This window comes from Sturnira hondurensis, unplaced genomic scaffold, assembly GCF_014824575.4.
Source record: "Sturnira hondurensis isolate 20B ecotype Veracruz unplaced genomic scaffold, ASM1482457v3 Scaffold0010128, whole genome shotgun sequence".
NCBI classification, from domain to species: domain Eukaryota; kingdom Metazoa; phylum Chordata; class Mammalia; order Chiroptera; family Phyllostomidae; genus Sturnira; species Sturnira hondurensis.
Genome location: NW_028082759.1, coordinates 27,585,767 through 27,605,086, shown reverse-complemented (window position 1 = coordinate 27,605,086; position 19,320 = coordinate 27,585,767). Strand labels below are relative to the sequence as shown.

The 19,320-nt window shown below is 36.3% G+C and overlaps 1 long non-coding RNA gene across 2 annotated transcripts; it reads right to left on the bottom strand.

Annotated features, from left to right (window-relative positions):
- Positions 1-347: 347 nt before the first annotated feature.
- Positions 348-16,731, bottom strand: LOC118995278 (uncharacterized). 2 transcript variants are annotated; one of them, XR_005068244.1, is made up of 4 exons: positions 16,604-16,731; positions 15,841-15,903; positions 9,349-9,470; positions 348-417 (listed from the first exon to the last, which is right to left on the bottom strand). It is a non-coding gene; the product is annotated as an uncharacterized LOC118995278 (long non-coding RNA). The 2 variants fall into 2 exon arrangements; XR_005068245.1 differs by lacking the exon at positions 348-417 and adding an exon at positions 3,218-3,519.
- Positions 16,732-19,320: the final 2,589 nt, after the last annotated feature.

The window sequence follows — 19,320 nt, the reverse complement described above, 5'->3', positions numbered from 1 at the left end:
GTCAGTATCTACTTAACTTAAATACATGAATACCCAAGGACCCAGAAATTCAATTCCAAGGTACATACCCCCCAAAAATGTCTGCATTTGTTCACCAAGAGACAGTTACTAAAAATTCATAGCAGACATACTAGACAACAATTAGCAGTACTATTTGAAATAATCAAATGGCCAACAACAGCAGAATGATGGAAGCATTGTGGTGTATTCATACCATCTAAAAGACTACTCAACATTGGTATCAACTAATACAACTGCTCCATGAAGACTTTCCATTTATATTGATTCCATTCATATGGCTAATATCTACTTGAGAAGTCAGTGGGTTAGAAGTTATGTGTTACTTGCCTGAATGCTGGTTACATAAATATCTTCAGTTTGTAAAAATCCATCTTGATGAGCAAATGCATGTTCTTTCTATGAATAGATTATGAACTAATTTTAAAAATTAAATGTATACATACTTAACTCATAAGGAAGATGGTCAGAATTTTTTTCTGTTCTTCCCTTTTCCACCCAGCTGCTCATAAAGTTCCATGAATAATGCTTTGAAACATTTTCAAAATTTTCCCAATATTTTTGTCTTCAATGACACTTTGTGGTTTCTCTGCCTTCCAACCTATTGATCTTTATTTGTTTATCTAGCAAAACATGTGAAAACATACATAGTACATGTCTGGCACTCTCTTTGAACTGATGATACATGATTAACAACAATGGTATACATGTTCTTTGTATACCATTGCACTATTGTCCTTTGTTCTTTATGCACTAGTAGAAGAACTATCCTATAAGGAAACTCAATATGTACATATGATTATTGAAGCATTTTTATCATGATAAAACTTTATGTATAAGTGTTTAAAACCCAGAAAATCCCCAGAAGTCCATCAATTGAGTAATTATTTTATTTTATATTATTGCTCTGTTTCCAGCCTTTCTGTGTTTTTCCTTCTTTGATAACTCTTTCCCAGAATCCTGCTCCCATGCCCAATCCTGCCACTATGCTTGGTTGGTTTATACTCACCCATTGGGGTTCAGCTGATACATTTTTATATCTAGAAAGTTCCTAATACCACAAGCACTGTGGAATGTGCTGCTTCTTTGGCTTCAATTATATTCAATAATGCTTACTTTATGCTACCAATAAATACTATAAAGGATTAATTATGGCCTGCCTGATTCAATTCCAAAAAAGTACAGCAGTTAAAAGAATACATGTATTCAAAAGTAATATTTTTAAAAAATCAATACTTTTTTCCCCAGACACCTTTAGGAAATGCATAATCTCCCAGCAATACATACAAATCTCCTTTCTCCCTAGCCCTAGTGTATTGACCTATAAACTATAGCGGTTTTCCTCCAAAAATAACTCTTCTGGGTTTTGTCACTATAACCTGTTTTGTCCCCCTACCCTACCTCCTTTTCTCACATTGTTTTGTGTCAAAAACTCAAGGGCTCATTGGACAAGCAGACTCCCCATAGAAAGAAAGAAACAGGTGAACTGAGCCAGAACTGTCTTTGTTATAAACAGGTAAGGAAAGCCTGAGACTCTTCTTTACTAACAATTGTTAGCCCATCACACATGTGTTCTAACAATTGTGACTCCACTGCACAATTGATATTTATTTGACTGGTTCTCACTAGAACGTAAGTTTCTTGAGCTCAGGAGTTTTAGCTTCACCATTCTTTAGAATACTTAGTGCATTTAAATAAATATGTATTGAATGACTGATAGACTGAATTCTTTATACTGTGAATCTCATGTCATGCATTTAAAATATGCTATAAGTGCCATAGCATTTTCACTGGGATTCTTGAGACTGAATTACATGTAATTTGACCAAAATAACACTACTTTATACAATGTGTATGTGCAAAGAAAATTGCAGTAAGGCTCTTTTTTAAAAATTTACAGAAAGTGTAATATATTGAACTACACTTGTTTTCTTGAGCGGTCAAGGATATTATAAGATCCACTTTTTATCAGGAAAGCATAGACTATGACTCAACCTACTGGGTAGCTTACGTATAAGAAAATATACTACTTTTATCATAGTACCCAGCACAAGATCTTAATTGTGTTCCAGATTAATAATTCTGTGCAAGAAAAAAAGATTCTCTATGTCAGTGAGTTTGGTAGGCATTTGGACAGTTTCTCTAGGGCATAACAAAGATCTTAGATAAGGATGCTCTCCTGAACAATCTTGAATCTTTGTGGTACATAGCATCTCTCTTTGGAGATATCTCAATGCAGAGACATGAACTGTTAATGTAAATATGAAATCATATTTCTTTGGCCGAAGCAATCTGTACTGAAACACTTGTGAAGAGGTAATTTCTGAAAGGGCAGAACTTCAATAATTTGTTGTGTTTGTTTCCATCAGTTTGGGTTGATTTGATTTCTGGTAAGAACTTCAAGATCCAATACTAATACAGCTATCTTGTCTTATCAGCTTTAGCTGCTTTCTTAGAATTGTGCTTAATTAGCTTTTTGAGCTTATTTATTATGATATTAAACTATCATGGACTTTAAACCAAGAAATATGTTGCTTAGTTTGATGGTGTTTGTACTGTGTCCACCTGCTAGTTTGAATCTTAATAATACGTATTTTTTTAGAAAAACTATCCACTACTCTTTTGTCACACTATTCCTCCTCATAATTCTAGCAAGCCCATTTTAAATTAGTATACAGTGTGGTAAAAAGATTGTGATCATTTCTGAGTTTATACAAGCAGGTCAAGACCGAAACTGAAGTCACCAAATGCCTAACAAAACCACAGAACTATATTGCTGAGAGGAATCTGGAGAACATATAATCCATTCACATTGCAGGTGAGGAAAAGAAGGTCGTGTTAGGCTAATTCCTTGATTAGTTTACTTGGCTATTTGGAAATAAAATCAAGCCCAGGACTCAAGCCCCTCACTCAAGTAGAGTGCAGATTTTCTAACCTACCCGCCCAAATATTTTATCATCATCATTATCATATCACACCTGTGGAGCAGATCCAACTAGAAGCAGTGGAGTTTATTTTACGTCACATGATGGCAATTGCCTTGTGTAACAATTTTTAATGTTACTCATTCAAGATCGTATTGAAACAAGATGCCTCTCCTTCAAAGGCCGATGGAAAAATTTCCTTAGAAAAATACTAAAATACAACAAATTCTAGTGATTTGTCATTCTGCCCTACTTAACATTTAGCCCTCACATTGGTATAAAAATATTAGAGTTTAGCTTTATATATTTTTCCCCTACAGGGTCAGCTAACATCTTTTGTCATTTTTGGACGTAACAATGATTATCAGTTACTTGGGTCTGACTACACCAACACAGTCTTTTAAAAGAAATTGGAGTCTAAGGGCAAGAATCCAACCACCAAGAGACAAAACAAATCATGACCAAAACATAGCCAGCAACAAAATCACTGTACTGGAGAGAGAAATCCAGAAACTCAATTCCTTATTTGATTGCAGTTCAGTGTCATGATGGCTTCCAGACTGAAGTACAGGACTGACTGTAAGAAATGTTAAAACATTTCTATGAAATACATATATAGGCAATTTTGAAAAATGCTTTCTACATCTGCCAGTGCCAGAGACGTATTAGGTAGTTTAACAATTAAATCATGAAATATAAAGATACTTTTATTAGTATCCTTGTTCATAATAGAACAAGGGAAATAATGATAACTGACAATGCTACTGCCTTCAAGGCACAATGCTAACCACTGCAAAAATATATATTATTTTATCATCACAAAAGGATTGATTATTATCTTTACTTAAAAATAAAAGTTTAGAACAGTTAATTTTTCCAGAACCATTAATCAGTTGGTTTAAACCATAAAGTCAGCCCATAACTGCGGTTCAAACCATTATTTAGTGGTGACTCAATCCAAGAAAAATAAAAATCAATTTCACCAACAAATAAAAAAGACTCATTTAGCCAGTTTTAAGGGAAAAAAAGTCATGGCGGAAAGGCAGTTTAATCTGCAGCTGATGACTGAACAAAGCAGAGGCTAAAAGAGGGCCGTGAGCCCTGCATGGTCGAAAATCCACATGTAGCTTTGATTCCCCCAAACTTAAGTTGTCTGTCAGTCTCCACAGAGGGTTGGTTCCAGGATCCCACTCTGCAAATATTTCATCTCATGGATGCTCTAGCCCCTTACACAAAGTGACCTAGGGCACTGCACACGTTCCATCCTTTCCCTCCATGGATTCCCAACCATGGGCGGAAAATTCTGTTTTCAATCTACACTTGACTGAATCCATGCATGTGAAACACAGCGACAGGGAAAACAGACTATATATTTATTGAAAAAATCCATATATAAGTGAACCAGTTTAGTTTAAATCCATGTTTTCCGAGGGTCAAGTGTAATAGCTAGGAAGAATTAAGGGAACTGTGGGTGGATTCCCATTGATCTGAGTTTCCTTGGCGGAAGTTGGTGGTCTATGGCTTAGCTATCTATGACAAACCTGTCTTTTCCTTCAATTCTTGGTGGCTCAGTTTTCTTGTGATTCTTTCTTAATACTCAGTGCTTTAAAATTTATTTTGCATGTCATTCCTCACATGGAACATGCAAAAAAAGGTGGCAAAAATAATATCACTTTATAGATTAGAATGGCAGGTGTAAAGAGCTTAGGTGATCAGCTTTACATTCCAGCAAATAAATTGGAGAATCCAGAATGAAACTTAATTGTTATTGAACTTTTAGTTCTCAATTTTTCTCTCAATCATAGTGTTCCCACTCAATAGAAGAAAATATTCTTGTAAAAATAAGCCTCTAAAATATAGAGGAGATAAAAAGACAGAAGTAGAAAGGAAGAGCTAATAGAAATAAGTGTCTCAAAGAAAAGCTACCCACCAGTTCTGATATCAAAGGAAATGGATTGAAACTTGAATAAAATAAAGTATATGAGGTCTATCCAGAAAAAGGCCAGGCTTTGTTAACATAAGAACAGTTCGTGCAACATCGATGTAACCTGGCAGTCAAGGAAAGTGGGCTGAAATGTGCATTCATGAACGACGGTTACTTCACTGTACTAGTCAGTGGGGGTAGTGGAGGCTGTTGAGTGAGCATATGTACCATGTAGCCATTGCATTCAAAATAACAGTGAGTAGAGCAATGACTCTGCGTCAAATTAAGTTTGAACATTCTTGCATGGAAACTATTCAGATAATTCAGGAGGCCACAGCTATGGGCAACTGGTAATTGGCAGCTTCATCACAATACGCTCCACTCATGTATCACATCTCATGCAGAGTTTTTTGGTGAGACATCCAATCACTCAGGTGACTCAGCCCCCTACACACCAGATTTGGTGCCCTGAGACTTCTTGATTTTCCTAAAAGTAAAATCATCTTTGAAAAGGAAGTGATTTCAGACCGTTAATAAGATTCAGGAAAATATAGCAGGGAAGCTGATGGCTACTGGGAGACCAGTGTGAGGTCCCAAGGTGCCTACTTTGAAAGGGACTGAGGCATCATTGTCCTATGTACAATGTTTCGTGTATCTTGTGTCTTTTTCAATAAATGTCTCTGTTTTTCATAGTACATGGCTGGATACCTTCTGGACAGACCTCATATTTCTCAGGAAGAGTGCTTAACAAATAAGGCAACTATAAAATGTTATTGGAGATAATTCAACACAAAGAGCACAGTAGGGGAGCAGCCTGATCATGAACCAGGCACCAAAACAGTGCCCCAGCTCTGGTGTCTACAACTTAGTGCATAACTGTGGATGAGGCACATAGTTTCTCAGTACCTCAGTACATTTGCGTGTCCCTCCATGCAAAATGCAGATTCTAACAAATGAATCACAATGCTGTTTATAGGTATATCTTTTGTTTTAGATGATATAGGTTTAGAAGAGCCTACAGAGAAAAAGATTAAAGAATCCAATGTTGGCTTTCTGAAACTTTAAGCCTACCCAAAACATTATAAAAACATTAGAAATTCGGGGGGAAATACACCATGCCACAGAGACGCTCCAAAGACAGAGGTTTGAGGAAATCTGGAATCAGAGGGAAATACACACATAGCATAGTAGAGAGTGATTTGACATTACCTACTCAATAGATGAGAAAAATGTAAAAGTTAAACAAATGAGACAAGACTATTAATAGTCCATCTGAAACACTGCATTTATAATGAAGAATTGCATTATCTGCATTATTTAAAATTCTCTAATTATATATATTTTCTATTTTTGTATTTTTATTTACATATTTTATATATGTTCACAACACACACACTAAAAAATCTCTTTTGGAATAATATCTGAGAAGACAGTCTTTTGTGAAATGTCTCCATTGCCAGGAATTGTGTTTTGGCAATTCACTGAATTTTGCAGTCTGTAAATATGACAGGTATTAAGTCTAAGTAGCCTACTACATGAGATGAATTTTTATTACTTTGTTTTCATGCTTTCCACACTGTGTTCCCAGCAATGAAGATGTTTTGTACAAATTCAGCTGCCATTTAAAAGGTGCACATCACCCACCAACAATTTTAAGCGAGTAACTTGATCGCATGTTACTAAACAGTAAAATTGCAGTAAAACAGAAAAAGGCTTTATTCTTTACATTTTTTTCAGGATTTATTGAGTTTAATGACATTCAGAAATGCAGACTGACGGCAGGATTGGGCCATTAATTCTTCTGAGGCATAAATTTTCAAAATTAACATTTGAGGAGGAAATAATATCACAGAGAAACCCTTATTTTGAGCTGTTGGATTGCTGAAGCCGAATCTGACTTATTTTTAATGTATTATAAAGAGATGTAGGAAAATTACCGCTCGAAGGATTCATGGCTAATTAAAATTTTCAAATTGTATAATCTGAAAATTAGTGTTTGCAAGAAAATCTGCCACTCAGCCTTAAACATGGCTCCCTGTGTGTGCAGTTCTAATGAGCTGTTTTTCTGGGCTGTGCAGCCCTTGACATTTGTCATAATCTTCAGGCCACTCAAATATAGCAATGCGCTCTTCGGAAAAGACACCCACCGTACAAGTTTCTTTCTCTTCTTAAGGTTATATTTTTAAGAGCCATCAGTTATCTGTAGACTACGCTTATCTTGCTAATAGTTTCTATAAATACTCTGACAGATCATTCCTCTCTTAATTGTCTAGCAATGAAAGAATAGGTATGTGCCCACAGAGGCTAAGAAGAAGTCTATGAGACGAGTTCCCACCTCCAGGTGAGCATGATATGAAAGCCACGGAAGGTGCCTTCCACTAGAATATTCTGTGTACAACAAAACATGAGGAATCACAGGTAAAAATATAGAACATACACTTAGGATATAGGTCACAATAATTCTCCTAATTTTTAAACAAATATTTCATATCATAGTGTTTAAATGGTGGATTACACTTCATTCATTTTAAGAGCTCTTTAAGAGATCTATAGGGACACAAGGTATGTTGTATCATCCCCCTGAATAAAGCTAACTCCTGAATAAGATAATCAATTTGCACTTTCATCATCAGACAGATTTTAACACCTACATTCTTTTTTACTTACCATAATATTAGGAGTTGCAATTACCAGCTAAAACCTGAGTATAGCGGTAGCCCTGGTATAAAATTTTAAATAATGATGATCTTTTCAACCATAAGCAATAAAAGAGTAGCAAATGCCAGCTAACATTTGATAATGATAGGAGTGAACATAAAATTTTCCAGTACTAACTTCTGGAATTAAAAGGAGTGGTATTAGTAATTACTATAGTTACTAATATAGTTAAAAGTACCAATTAATATCATTATACATAATTATTCCAAGACAACCAGCACAAACCAGGATGGCCCCTTCTGATGACCAGCTGGGCACTATGCTGAGTCTATGACGAACTTGGCCATATTTCATTATTTCACACTCACACCATAGATGGATAGCAGTATCATTATCCCTGCTTGACAGATGAGAAAACTAAGTCTAGAAAATTAAGTAATTTAGTAAAGCAAGGAACTGGAATTTGAACACAGCTGCCCATCTGGCTCAAAGCCTAGGATTCTCCTGCCGTGTAGCTGCTGCCATGAATTTCAGAAATAATGTTGTTCTTCATCTTAAAAACTGATAAGAAAGGGTGTGTTCACTTTCATATTCTTCTCTCTCTCTGCACCGCCCCCCATATGCATAAATATGCAAGTATAACTATAGTTGTAGAAAACAAACATTGATGTGAGGTCAAAGAGATTGAAGACAATTCTGCATCCAGGAAAGTGAATAAATGTAGAATTTCACAAATCCTTCCAAGCTACTTCTAGTTCATTCTTGGATCTCTATGGATCATGACTCCCTTTGGAACCAGGACCTCAGGACAGCGGGGATAGGAAGAAAAACTTTTGCTTGTGGGCACCATAGTGTGCAGTGAGTGAAGCAACTCCCATACTCGTCCCTTGGTTCCAGGAAATGCGAATCCTCCCTACGGGAAGGAGAGTACAATGTATGTATTTGATGCTGATTTAAATAATATACTGCCTCCTGGGGGACACTGCCCTGCCCCAGTGCCTGGAGGGCATTGCCTCCTAATGGATGCCCTGATTGGGACTTCTTCAAAAGGCTCCTACACACCATTTTATCAAGTGAGCTGCCTCAGGATGAGAGGGGAGGTAAGTCCGGTGAACTTCATGAGCGAGGGTCCATTGTTACATTTCTATTGTTGTGAATAAATTCCTTTATGGGAAGAGATACTCTGTGAATTACTATGACAGTGAACAAGACATTCCAAAATGGTGTTTTTGGCAGAAGCATAGCAGGTAGGGAAAACAAATCTATATCAAGAGTTAGATTCTATTCCATCAAGAATGAAGACACTGCCCCTTCTGTGATGGAAGTGTTACAATGCTATCAAAATAGCTGGTTGACTACCCTAGAGAACAGTGTCATACTGGAGACTCCGTCTTGCTGTTGGCAGATTAGGCTGTGGCCATAGCCAGGTTAGCCTTGGTGAGTGACTGTTCATGTTGCTCTGCCTGTGTACACACTCCATCCCTGCTACCTGGCCACTCTGCTCATGAGCCCATTGGGCAATAACAGGAGTAGGTGCAGAAATGTGACTTATATAAATAAAACAAGTCATCTTATCTACATCTTCTGAAGTCACCAATGGTGAGCACTCACATGGAACACAGCTATCTTCACATTCTGATACCATTTGGAGAAATCTATCCATATACCTTTCCCAGATCTTGTCACTGGTTCTCCAGGTGCATTTCTTCCAAATCTTTAGTTCTGAATTACAGCGAGTGAGTCAGGTCCTTATACACCACCATTAATCAGTCACTGAAAGGATATATGGCCTCCAGTGAGGCAATCATCTTGAGCCAAGGTAACCTGGTTGAGGAGCAGAGAGCCATCTGCCCATAGTACTCCCAGCAGGGAAAAGTTCTTCACTGACGAAGAGGTTTGGCAGCGCATCTCAGCCCATCACAGCATCCACTACACTTCTCCACTTGCTGAGGAGTTTGACATGAAAATATGAATTACAATAAACAGTTTTTTTAAAGGATGAAATATTAGGTTAGTGCTGACATTAGCAGTGTCAGTATAAGTAATTTGAATTACAACAATTATTAAAAACTTCTACTATTAACTGACTACTGAGTCCTTAGATTTCTATTCTTTCCAGTTGCAGAGAGACCATTTGCCATGCAGCCCGTTGTGAGAATGCTGGCCAGAGCTTATTCCTCAGCCTGCTGGCGTGTTTCTGTAAAATGAAAAGACCTACATGCACCACTTTTTGTAACCTGGGCTTCCTCCAGATAGTGATGATAGGTTCATTATGAAAACCATTCCTCAGTTCCTTAAATACTCTACAAATTCCCCAACCCTCTTGATAGTTTAAAAATACCACACATAACAAATTGTTCAGCGACTTCTCTGCAGCATGTACTAAATGTGTATGGTGGAATGATTTGTAATGCTATTCTCTTCTTGAAGTGATGTACTCATCTCAAATGTCCCTTCATTAACGAGATTAAATCTTAGTATGAAATTAAAGGCTTTCTGAGATTCTCTGCCAGATCGACCGGGCTCTCCCAGGCTGTACATCCAAGGGCAATGCAGTTTCTTCTCTCACCTCTTCGCTGGAAAGGAGGGAGAGCTGTCCACAAGAAAATCCAATGGAATACCCACCTGTCTGTCTGAGATTCTTTTCTGATGTCCACTTAACACAAGTGACCCATGTATTTCTTCACTAAGTAAACCCAGAGACACTCATTTAAGTGCTTTGGAGATTATTTTGAAAATAAATTGGCCTTCAATATTTATTAGTCTACAAGATGACTTCCAAGTGATTGGTCATTCAGAAAAGAATCAGTTACTTAAAAGTCATTACTTTTTACAGAATGTACCTTACAAGATCAGGTGAAACATGTCACTGTGACTATATTCCCTCATATTCAAATTGAATTATTGACTCTCTACAAATTATGAAGCTCAGAATGTCCTGGGCATTTATAGAGTTGTACCTGCAATTATTTGGTTTACAGCAATGGTGGGTGATAGGGAAAACCTGAGTCACAGCCACAGTCCCCAACGTCTTCTCACACAGAAGCACATTTTCCTCAGGGCCACTGGGTCTCTACAAACAACATTCTTTCTGCCAGGCACTTTGTAATGTGCAATGAACAGTGTCATTTATTTTCATTTCCTCATACTTAATTGCATGCTTCTTGCTTCCAACATTAAGCCAGAAGGCAGGTGGCAGAAGCAATGAACTAAACTGGGAGTAGCTGTTGTAGTTACAGTCTCCCTCCCTTAGAAGCAAGCCTACTATTTAAAGCCCAGCAGCAGTCACTGGGCTGGAAAACTGTCCCCTTCCACTGAAAGTTCTGACTCTGCAGAAGCTACTGTTAAGGCTAGTGCCCAATGAAGAAAAGGCACCCAAATGACTATATTTTTCAGTGGCATCTACACAAAAGTTCTGAGAATATTAATCCAGTAATAGATATTAAAACGAAGCAAGTATCCAATAAATTATGTAAATTAACTACCAAATGATGTGATAAGAGAAACAATTGTCAGATCATAGCTTTTACTTAAATAATATGACTCATTCCCCAATACTCTCTTTTTATAAATTTAGAGCAAACCTGCTTAAAACTGTTCATCCTAAGAAACAGGGTGAGCTAGTTGAACAAACTAAATATCAACTGTATGTAATTATTTATAGACATTTGACAACATTTTCAAAACTAAGAGATATATCAATATGGTGCCATTCTGTAGCCCCCAAAATAAACTTGTTCAATATTGAGCCAAAGTAGATTTTATCCTTTTTCACCAATAAATGCAACTAATGACTCGCTGAGATTTATTGCCTTACCTCTTTCCCCAAAGACAAAACCCTCTTTGTCATATTGCCATCTTTAAGCAATATGTCATGACATAAGTCATGCTTTTTCAGTGATGTCACGTGTCGCTAATCAGGTGTCCTCTAGAACCTGAGAACAAACGCTGTAGCTGTATTTCAGCAGTAAAGAGTGATAAATGTCACAAGAATCTGATTTCCTAAGACCATTTGCTCTTTTTTAGGAAAAAAATCAATCATGTTGTGTGAAATGTGTTTTTACTTACTCTTGATCACTTTAATACCAATGTAAGGGATATGAAATGAAGAATAGAGCCGGATCTCCACTCCTGTTGGCTCTCAACACAACATAAGCTCACAGGCTTCCACAGGCCTTTGTCTTTGGCCCCAAATCTGGATTCTGGCTGTGTATTATGAATTAAAAGCATTAATTATGTTTATCTTACTCTGAACCTTCTCTCTATCCTTTCCTCAACCTCTCCTCCTTCTCTGCTTACCGTTCCCTTCAAGTTCATGACACCCGGGCCCTCTACCTTGGTGTTCTTAGTGTTCACCTTTCACCCAGCTTTCCTATGTCTTCTCTCCAGACGTTGGCAAACTTTTCTTACTCATAGCTGATATTGTATAAGGATGTTATCACTAAGTAATTATTTGTGAACAAATGAATGACACAATCACAAACACAACCATAAATCTGATACTTGACCATATTTTCACCTGTGCATAGCTTCATTATCCAAAATATAAGATGGTTCTTGACTAACAGGTTCTGAATTTGGACATGCTGCCCACCAAATTTGGAAACGCAAATCCACATTATAATCCCACAGCAAAGACACATCTCTAACATGGTGTCTTCCAAAGTTACCTGGATTTGGACCCCACATTTTCATAAAATGTCTGTCAACATTTCTTGGAACATACTATGAGAAACATTAGCTTGGAGCTACAAATGTAAGCAATTTTCAGATAATAATTTAAAAGCAATCAATAGTTAAATTAATGCAAACACGGGGCTAATAAAGCAAATCAAAAATACATTCCTAGTATGATTTACAATATGAATTTGAATCATGTATTTTAATAACTATTGAAAATAGTCATAAATACTTGATATGTTTATATTCTGACTTGCAAAATCTAATTTAGCTGGGGTGTAAGTTTCATTTAAGCCTCAGTATCAAAGACCTTTTCTTGTTGGTGAAGTCCCTCTGAGGGAGATTAGAAAAATAATGCTGGCTGTTTACAAGCTTATTGTTAGTCTACATCCTATACTATTTTTTTAAATCTTTCCATGATTTGTTAGATGGTAGATTTTTATATATAAATAAAATCAAAGTCACTAACTTGTAAAATTTAGGAATGATCATTTTCCGTATATTTGATGATGATTTTGACTTTCTCAGATAAAAGATTCCTTTATTCAAACCCCTGGCTGGTGTGGCTCAATGGATTGAGTGCAGGCCTGTGAAGCAAAGGGTCGCTGGGCCTGTGAAGTCAGAGCACCTGCCTGGGTTGCAGGCCAGGTCCCCAGTAGGGGACACATGAGAGGCAACCACAGATTGATGTTTCTCTCCCACTCTTCTTCTCTCTCCTCTCTCTAAAAATAAATAAAAAAATATTTTAAAAAATCAAAAAAGATTCCTTCATTCAATTATGTAAGAAATACATATTAAGTATATATTGTATGCCAGGCATTGCCCTGGGGTCTTGAATCTATTAGTGAACAAAGCAGACCAAGATTTCTGCTTATAGAACTTATATTCTAGTAACAGTGGGAGAGTGTGGATGATGACTATCAGTAAATAGGAAGCATAGTAAATAGGCAAATGATAGAGTTTATTACAAGATTATAAGTACAGGGCAAAAAATAGAGCAAGATAAGTGATTGGAAAAGCTGAAACAGAGGTGGGGGTGGCTGCAATTTTAAATAAGGTAGTTGGCATGGGTCACTTCGGAAAGCTGACATTTGAGTTAAAATTTGAAGTTGAAGGAGCTTGACAACTAAGGGAAAAGCACTATTATCAGAGGGAACAGAGAGTGTGCAGACTAAGACAATACCCGGCATGTTTAAGACAAGCAAGGAAGACAAAATGAATAGAACAAATTCAACAAGAAGGAAAAAAGTAGAAAATAAGGCCAAATAAGAAACAGGGGGATAAAAATTATGATTTTATATGTCATTGTAAAAATGTTGGCTTTAAGTCTAATGAAGTGAGGAGCCACTGGCAGAATTTTAGGAGATAAGTAACATGATCAATCAATTTTATAAGAATTAATCTGTCTGCTGTTGAGAACAGAGCATAGAGACACAGGAATAAAAGCAGAGAGGCAGGGGAGGAAGTAGCACAAGAGGAAGTATTGTGGAGGTAGTAAAAAAGTATCTGGACTCTGGGTATATTGTGAAGATAGAGCCAAGGGGTTTTCCAGAAAACTTACTGGTAAACTGTTAAAGAAAGAGAAGCTTTAAGAAGAACTGCAAGGTCTTTTTCCTGCATAATCAGAAAAAAGTTGCATTCAAATGAGATAGGAAAACTTCTCAGTAGAGAGAATTAATGGACAATCAGCAGCTTAGTTGTGAACATTATGAGTTTGAGTTGTCTTATCTGTCATTCACCACATAGAGACATCACAGAGTGTTGGATGTATAATTCTGTGATCCAAAAAGAGTTCTACCCTGGAGACATCAATTTGAGAACTATTAGCATGTGGGTGGTTTTAAAGATAAAAGACTAGATAAGATTGCCAAATACATAAGTGTAAATGGAGAAGAGATCAAAGAACAAAAACTAAGGAACTATAATGTTAAGATATTGCGAAGGAAAAAATAAACAAACAGCAGGAAACTGAAGAGTAGCCAGTGATATAAGCACACGTAAACAGAGCAATGTCCTCAGAGCCTTGTGTGGGAGTGTGCCCATATGAGCATGCAATCAAAGGGCAGAGAACCGGCAAACAAATTTAGCAACATGAAGGATTTTGTTGATGTTGGCAAGAGCCACTCAGTCCTTTGGTAGGAGTATAAATTTGACATGGATGGGATTAAGTGAAAATGTTAACAGGAAATTGAAGGAAATCAAATACAAACCACTATTTGGGAAGTTCTCTTTCAAAAAAAAAAAGCCAAGAAATGATTATATAAATTAAGCAAATATAATGTTTAGAATTTTTATATTAGAGAAAAAGAACAGCGTATTAGTATAGTAATGAAATAATCCATCAGAATGCAAAAATATTAATGATACAAAAGGAGAAAATTTCTGGAAAAGTGCCCTTGAGTTGGTAAAAGGAAATGGGGCTTTTGCCTAAAACTTTCTTTAAAAATATTTTACAAACCGCCATGTGACTTTGGTTTCTAGACATCTGTGGCATTTTCAGAGAAGTTTGGGTGAAATCAATGAATGAGAGTATATTTTTATAACATTTTGTTACTCTTTAGAAGGTAAGAACTCCTTAGGGAATGCATTCTTCCTACTTGGAATTTGGTATTCACATGTAATATTGAGAACTAATAAATACTTAGAGCTTTGTACAGAATTTATAAAAAGTATAAGAAAATTGCTGGTTATTCATCATTTTTCAAAACCACAGGTTATATGCCCAGAAAGAGTAATCAAGACAGTATTTGGGTAAATACTAAAACACGGATCAGCTTCTGTTAATGGCTAAAAACAACAACCTCAGTGCATATCAGTGTAGTTCTGTGAAAAATGGGGGAGAGGAGGTCCAATAGACTCTAGTTCGTTACATGTAGAATCTCTATCATCTTGACCACATGGCAGTGGTAGGGGGAAAAGGGGGGATATGCTATGTGGGGAAGGCACACAATTTCTTTCATCTACCTGAATCTCTAAGTGACATATCACTTTTCCTCAAACTCCATTGGTTAGAGCTATTCACATGGCCCCACCTAAATTTCAGGAGGGTAGGAAATGCAATTGTGTGCTCAAAAGAAGCAGTGGGTTTTGTTGGCATATATCTAGTCTACCACAAAACATATATCACTTTATGCCTTTGTCTGAATTATTAGACCTAAATATTTGGCTCATATATTAACATGCAGATGATTGAATAATGTGCCAATATTTTAAAGTCTGTTGTAACCATTATTCAAAGATGATTCTGTATCACAGTGTGATATGCCAGTATCAATTAAATTATTAATTTAGATTCTAAAACTCATCTAAGAAAGAAGCTGCACTGAAAACATTCTAAATTCCGGTAGTAATGTACTGGTTAGTAAAAAAATTAAACAAAATATATATAAAATTACAGAGATCTTTTGGAGACTACATAATGATATGTGGATGGATATTTCTGGGAAACCGAATAAGATATAAAAATAATTCAGGATTAAGAAGAGGGTGGGAAATACAAATAGTCTCTAAAAATAGTATACAAAGTAAATAGTATACAAAGGAAGTATAGTCTGGAGAGATAAGCTCAGGTTGTATTACAAAAGTCTTTGTACACTATTCTAAAAAATAAATGTTTAATTTTGCACTGGGACATACCTTTTCAAAACAAAGCATAAGACCTATGTAGCATAATATGTCTACTTTGAAAACCACGCTAATCTGCAAATAATACAAAACAAAGATAATGTGTTGAGATGCATAACATTCCTATCTCATCCTTTGTAGTTTAATATACATTCAAAGAATATTTACCACAAGTATCTCTGCATTCCAAATAAGGAAACCATAGGCTAGCAAATACTAGATTCTCTGACCAGCCCCCTTTCTGTGAATCAATACACTGACTGGCAGTGTGGGATTCCGTCAATTGTAGTGCAAATATCTAAGAAGAGCCACAACAGTGGGTAAACCTTAACCCTCACTCCAGCATGAACAAGACTTTTTTCCTTTCCCACTTTCCTGACGAAGTGGTAATTGATGGTCCTTTCTTCTACAAAAGGAATCTGACTGTAATGGACATTGGAGATGAGAGACTCACTGATAACCCATCACAAACCTTATTCATGACCTGAGATAAAGTCCATTAAGCAGGAGATAATTGGATGGATCAAACTCCAAATGCTGCTAAGACACACACTCAATGGGAATGGCTCAGCACAGGCTTCTCAGATAGGTAGACCCAACAATCGAACGAACTTTATTAGATCATTTTAAAAGTTCTTATTAGATTAAAGAAATTTTCCCTAATTCTCCCTGCTAAGCACAAGTATAAACCCTTGAAATGATGCAGGAGAGGACCAAAGAACTTTAAAATGTGGTAAGAAAAAGGTGAGAGAAATCTATGGCCCCCAATACTTACCTGTATACTCTTCTAAAAGTTTTACTTCTCACATTAGGTCTTTGATTATTTTGGATTAAATTTTTGGGATAGCATGAGGTAGCATGACCAAATTCATCTTCTTGCATGTGAATATCCAGTTGTCCAGGCACTAAATATAAACAAAAAAATGGATGAATCGTTTTTTATCAAAGGCAAAAATATTGTGCTTCCAAAGACACTATCAATAAACTAAAAGGATAAGCCACTGAATGGGACAAAATATTTGCAAATTATATATATAATATAAAATATGAAAAATACATTTATTATAACAGACTTATACCTAGAATATATAAAGAACTCTTGCAACTCAATGGAAAAAAGGCAAATAAGCCAATATAAAAATAAGAAAAGGGTGGGAATAGATTTTATCCAAAGATATACAATGGCCAATAAAAACACAAAAATATGCTCAAAATGATTAGTCATTAAGGAAATGGAAATCAAAATTACAATTAGATATCAGTTCATACTCAGTAGAATGGCTAGAATCAAAAGGTCCGGCACAATAGCAGTGTCGGTAAGGGAGTGGAGAAACTGGAACCCGCAGACACAGTTGGTGTGATGCAAAATGGCACAGCCGTTTTGAATGACGTTCTGATAGTTCTAAAAAAATGGAACATAGTGTTACCCTTTGACACAGCAATTCTATTTCTAGGTGTACATTCAAGAGAAATTAGAACTCACACGAAAACTCGCACATGACCATGCATAGCTGCATCATTCATAATAGCCTAATAGTGGCAACACTCACATGTCTACCAACTGATGAATGGATAAACAAAACATGGTATATTCATACAATGACATTATTCAGCCATAAACTGAACGAAGGACTGATAACATGCTGTAGCATGGAAGAACCTTAAACACATTCTGCTAAGTGAAAGAAATATATCACAAAAGACCACATATTATATCACTCTATTTATATAAAATGTCCAGAAGGCAAACCTATACAGATAGAAAGCACATGAGTGTGTGGTTTGCCAGAACTGAGGTGGAGGTTTAAGGGAATAAAGGAAGTGAGGGGTGATGGCTAAATGATACAGGATTTTCTTCTAAAACAATGACAATGCTCTGCAGTTGGTTATGGTGATGGCTGCACAATATTATAAATACAATAAAGACTATTGAATTGTATAATAGTGAGTGAATTGAGTGAGTAAATTGTACGATATATGGGTTATATCTCAGTAAAGCTGTTACCAAAAAAGCAGGAGTTGTTATATTAATATTAATACAGTTGATTTCAGAAAAAAAAAAACATTACTAGTACAGACGAACATTCTGCTACAATGATAGAGGAACATACTATTACCAAGAAAAAGATCAATCCATCAGGAAAACATAATTATCTTCAATGTGCACATATCAAACAAAAGAGCCTCCTAATCCATGAAGCAGACATAGAGCTGAAAGTAAAAATGGACAAGTCCACAATGATGCTCAGAACTTCCCACCCTACCCTTAGTTCCTGACAGAACTAGACAGAAGAGCAGCATGGAAGTGGAAAATCTGAACAGTACAAACAGCGAGTAGCATCTAATTAAAATGCACAAAACACCTCCCCGAACAACAGCAAAATACATTTTTTGAAGAGTCCATGAATCATTTGCCAAGATAGAACCCATCCTGGGCTACAAAATGAACTTCAAATTTAAATAAATTGAGATCATTCAGAGTACGTTCTCCATCATAGCAGAATGAAAATAGAAATAAGTAAATAGAAGGGAAACAAGAAAATTTCTGAACACACGGAAAGAGACATACTTCTAATAATTCTATGGTCAAAGAGGAAGTCTGTAAAAAATTTAAAAATACATAGAATAGAATGAAAATGAAATGTATCAAAATATATAGGATGCAATTTAAGCAGTGCTGAGAAGTAAATTTCTAGCACTGAATGCTTACATTTAAAAGAGGAAAGGGCTCATATCAATAATCTAAGTTCCTATTGAGAAATCAGGAAGAGTAGAGCAGAATCAACTTAAAGAAAGTAGGCAGAAAGAATACAGATAAGAACAGAAATGAATAAAATTGGAAATAGGAATACAATAGATAAAATCAATGAAACAAGAAGCTGATTTTGTAAAAAAAAAATCAGTAAAAATCACAGTCTTTATTTAGTAAGACTGACAAGATTAAAAGTAGAGAAGGCATAGATCCCCAGTGTCAAGAATTCAATAGGGAATATCACTACACATCTTGCAGCTTTTAAAAGGTTTAAAAAATGAATACTGTGTTACTATACTCATGGAGTTCTACTGAATATCTAGTCTGTGTGATACACAGTACATAAATAAACAGTTTAAAAAAACAAGAAATAATGCAAGTAGCAATATAGCTATGATAAAAATACCTTAGGATGATGTGTCCAGATAGTGGCTTCAGGTGGTGAGGCCAGGGTTGATATTTAAGCTGAGAACTAAATGGAGGGAAAGAGGGAGCCTGGTGAAGCTCTAGGGAGAAGGAGAACCTCGAAGACAAAGCTGACAGCTAACGCAAAGGCCCTGAGGCATGGAAGAACCTGCTGTGTTTGAGAATGAGAAAAAGGTAGTGTGACTGGAGTCTGGTGAGCAGGACAGACATTGGTAGGGTGTAGGAAATGTTACCAGGGGCCAGGTCAGATGAGACCCTCTAGGCCAAGAGAAGTCATTTGAGTTGTGATCTTGTGTGAAGGGGACACGGGGGTC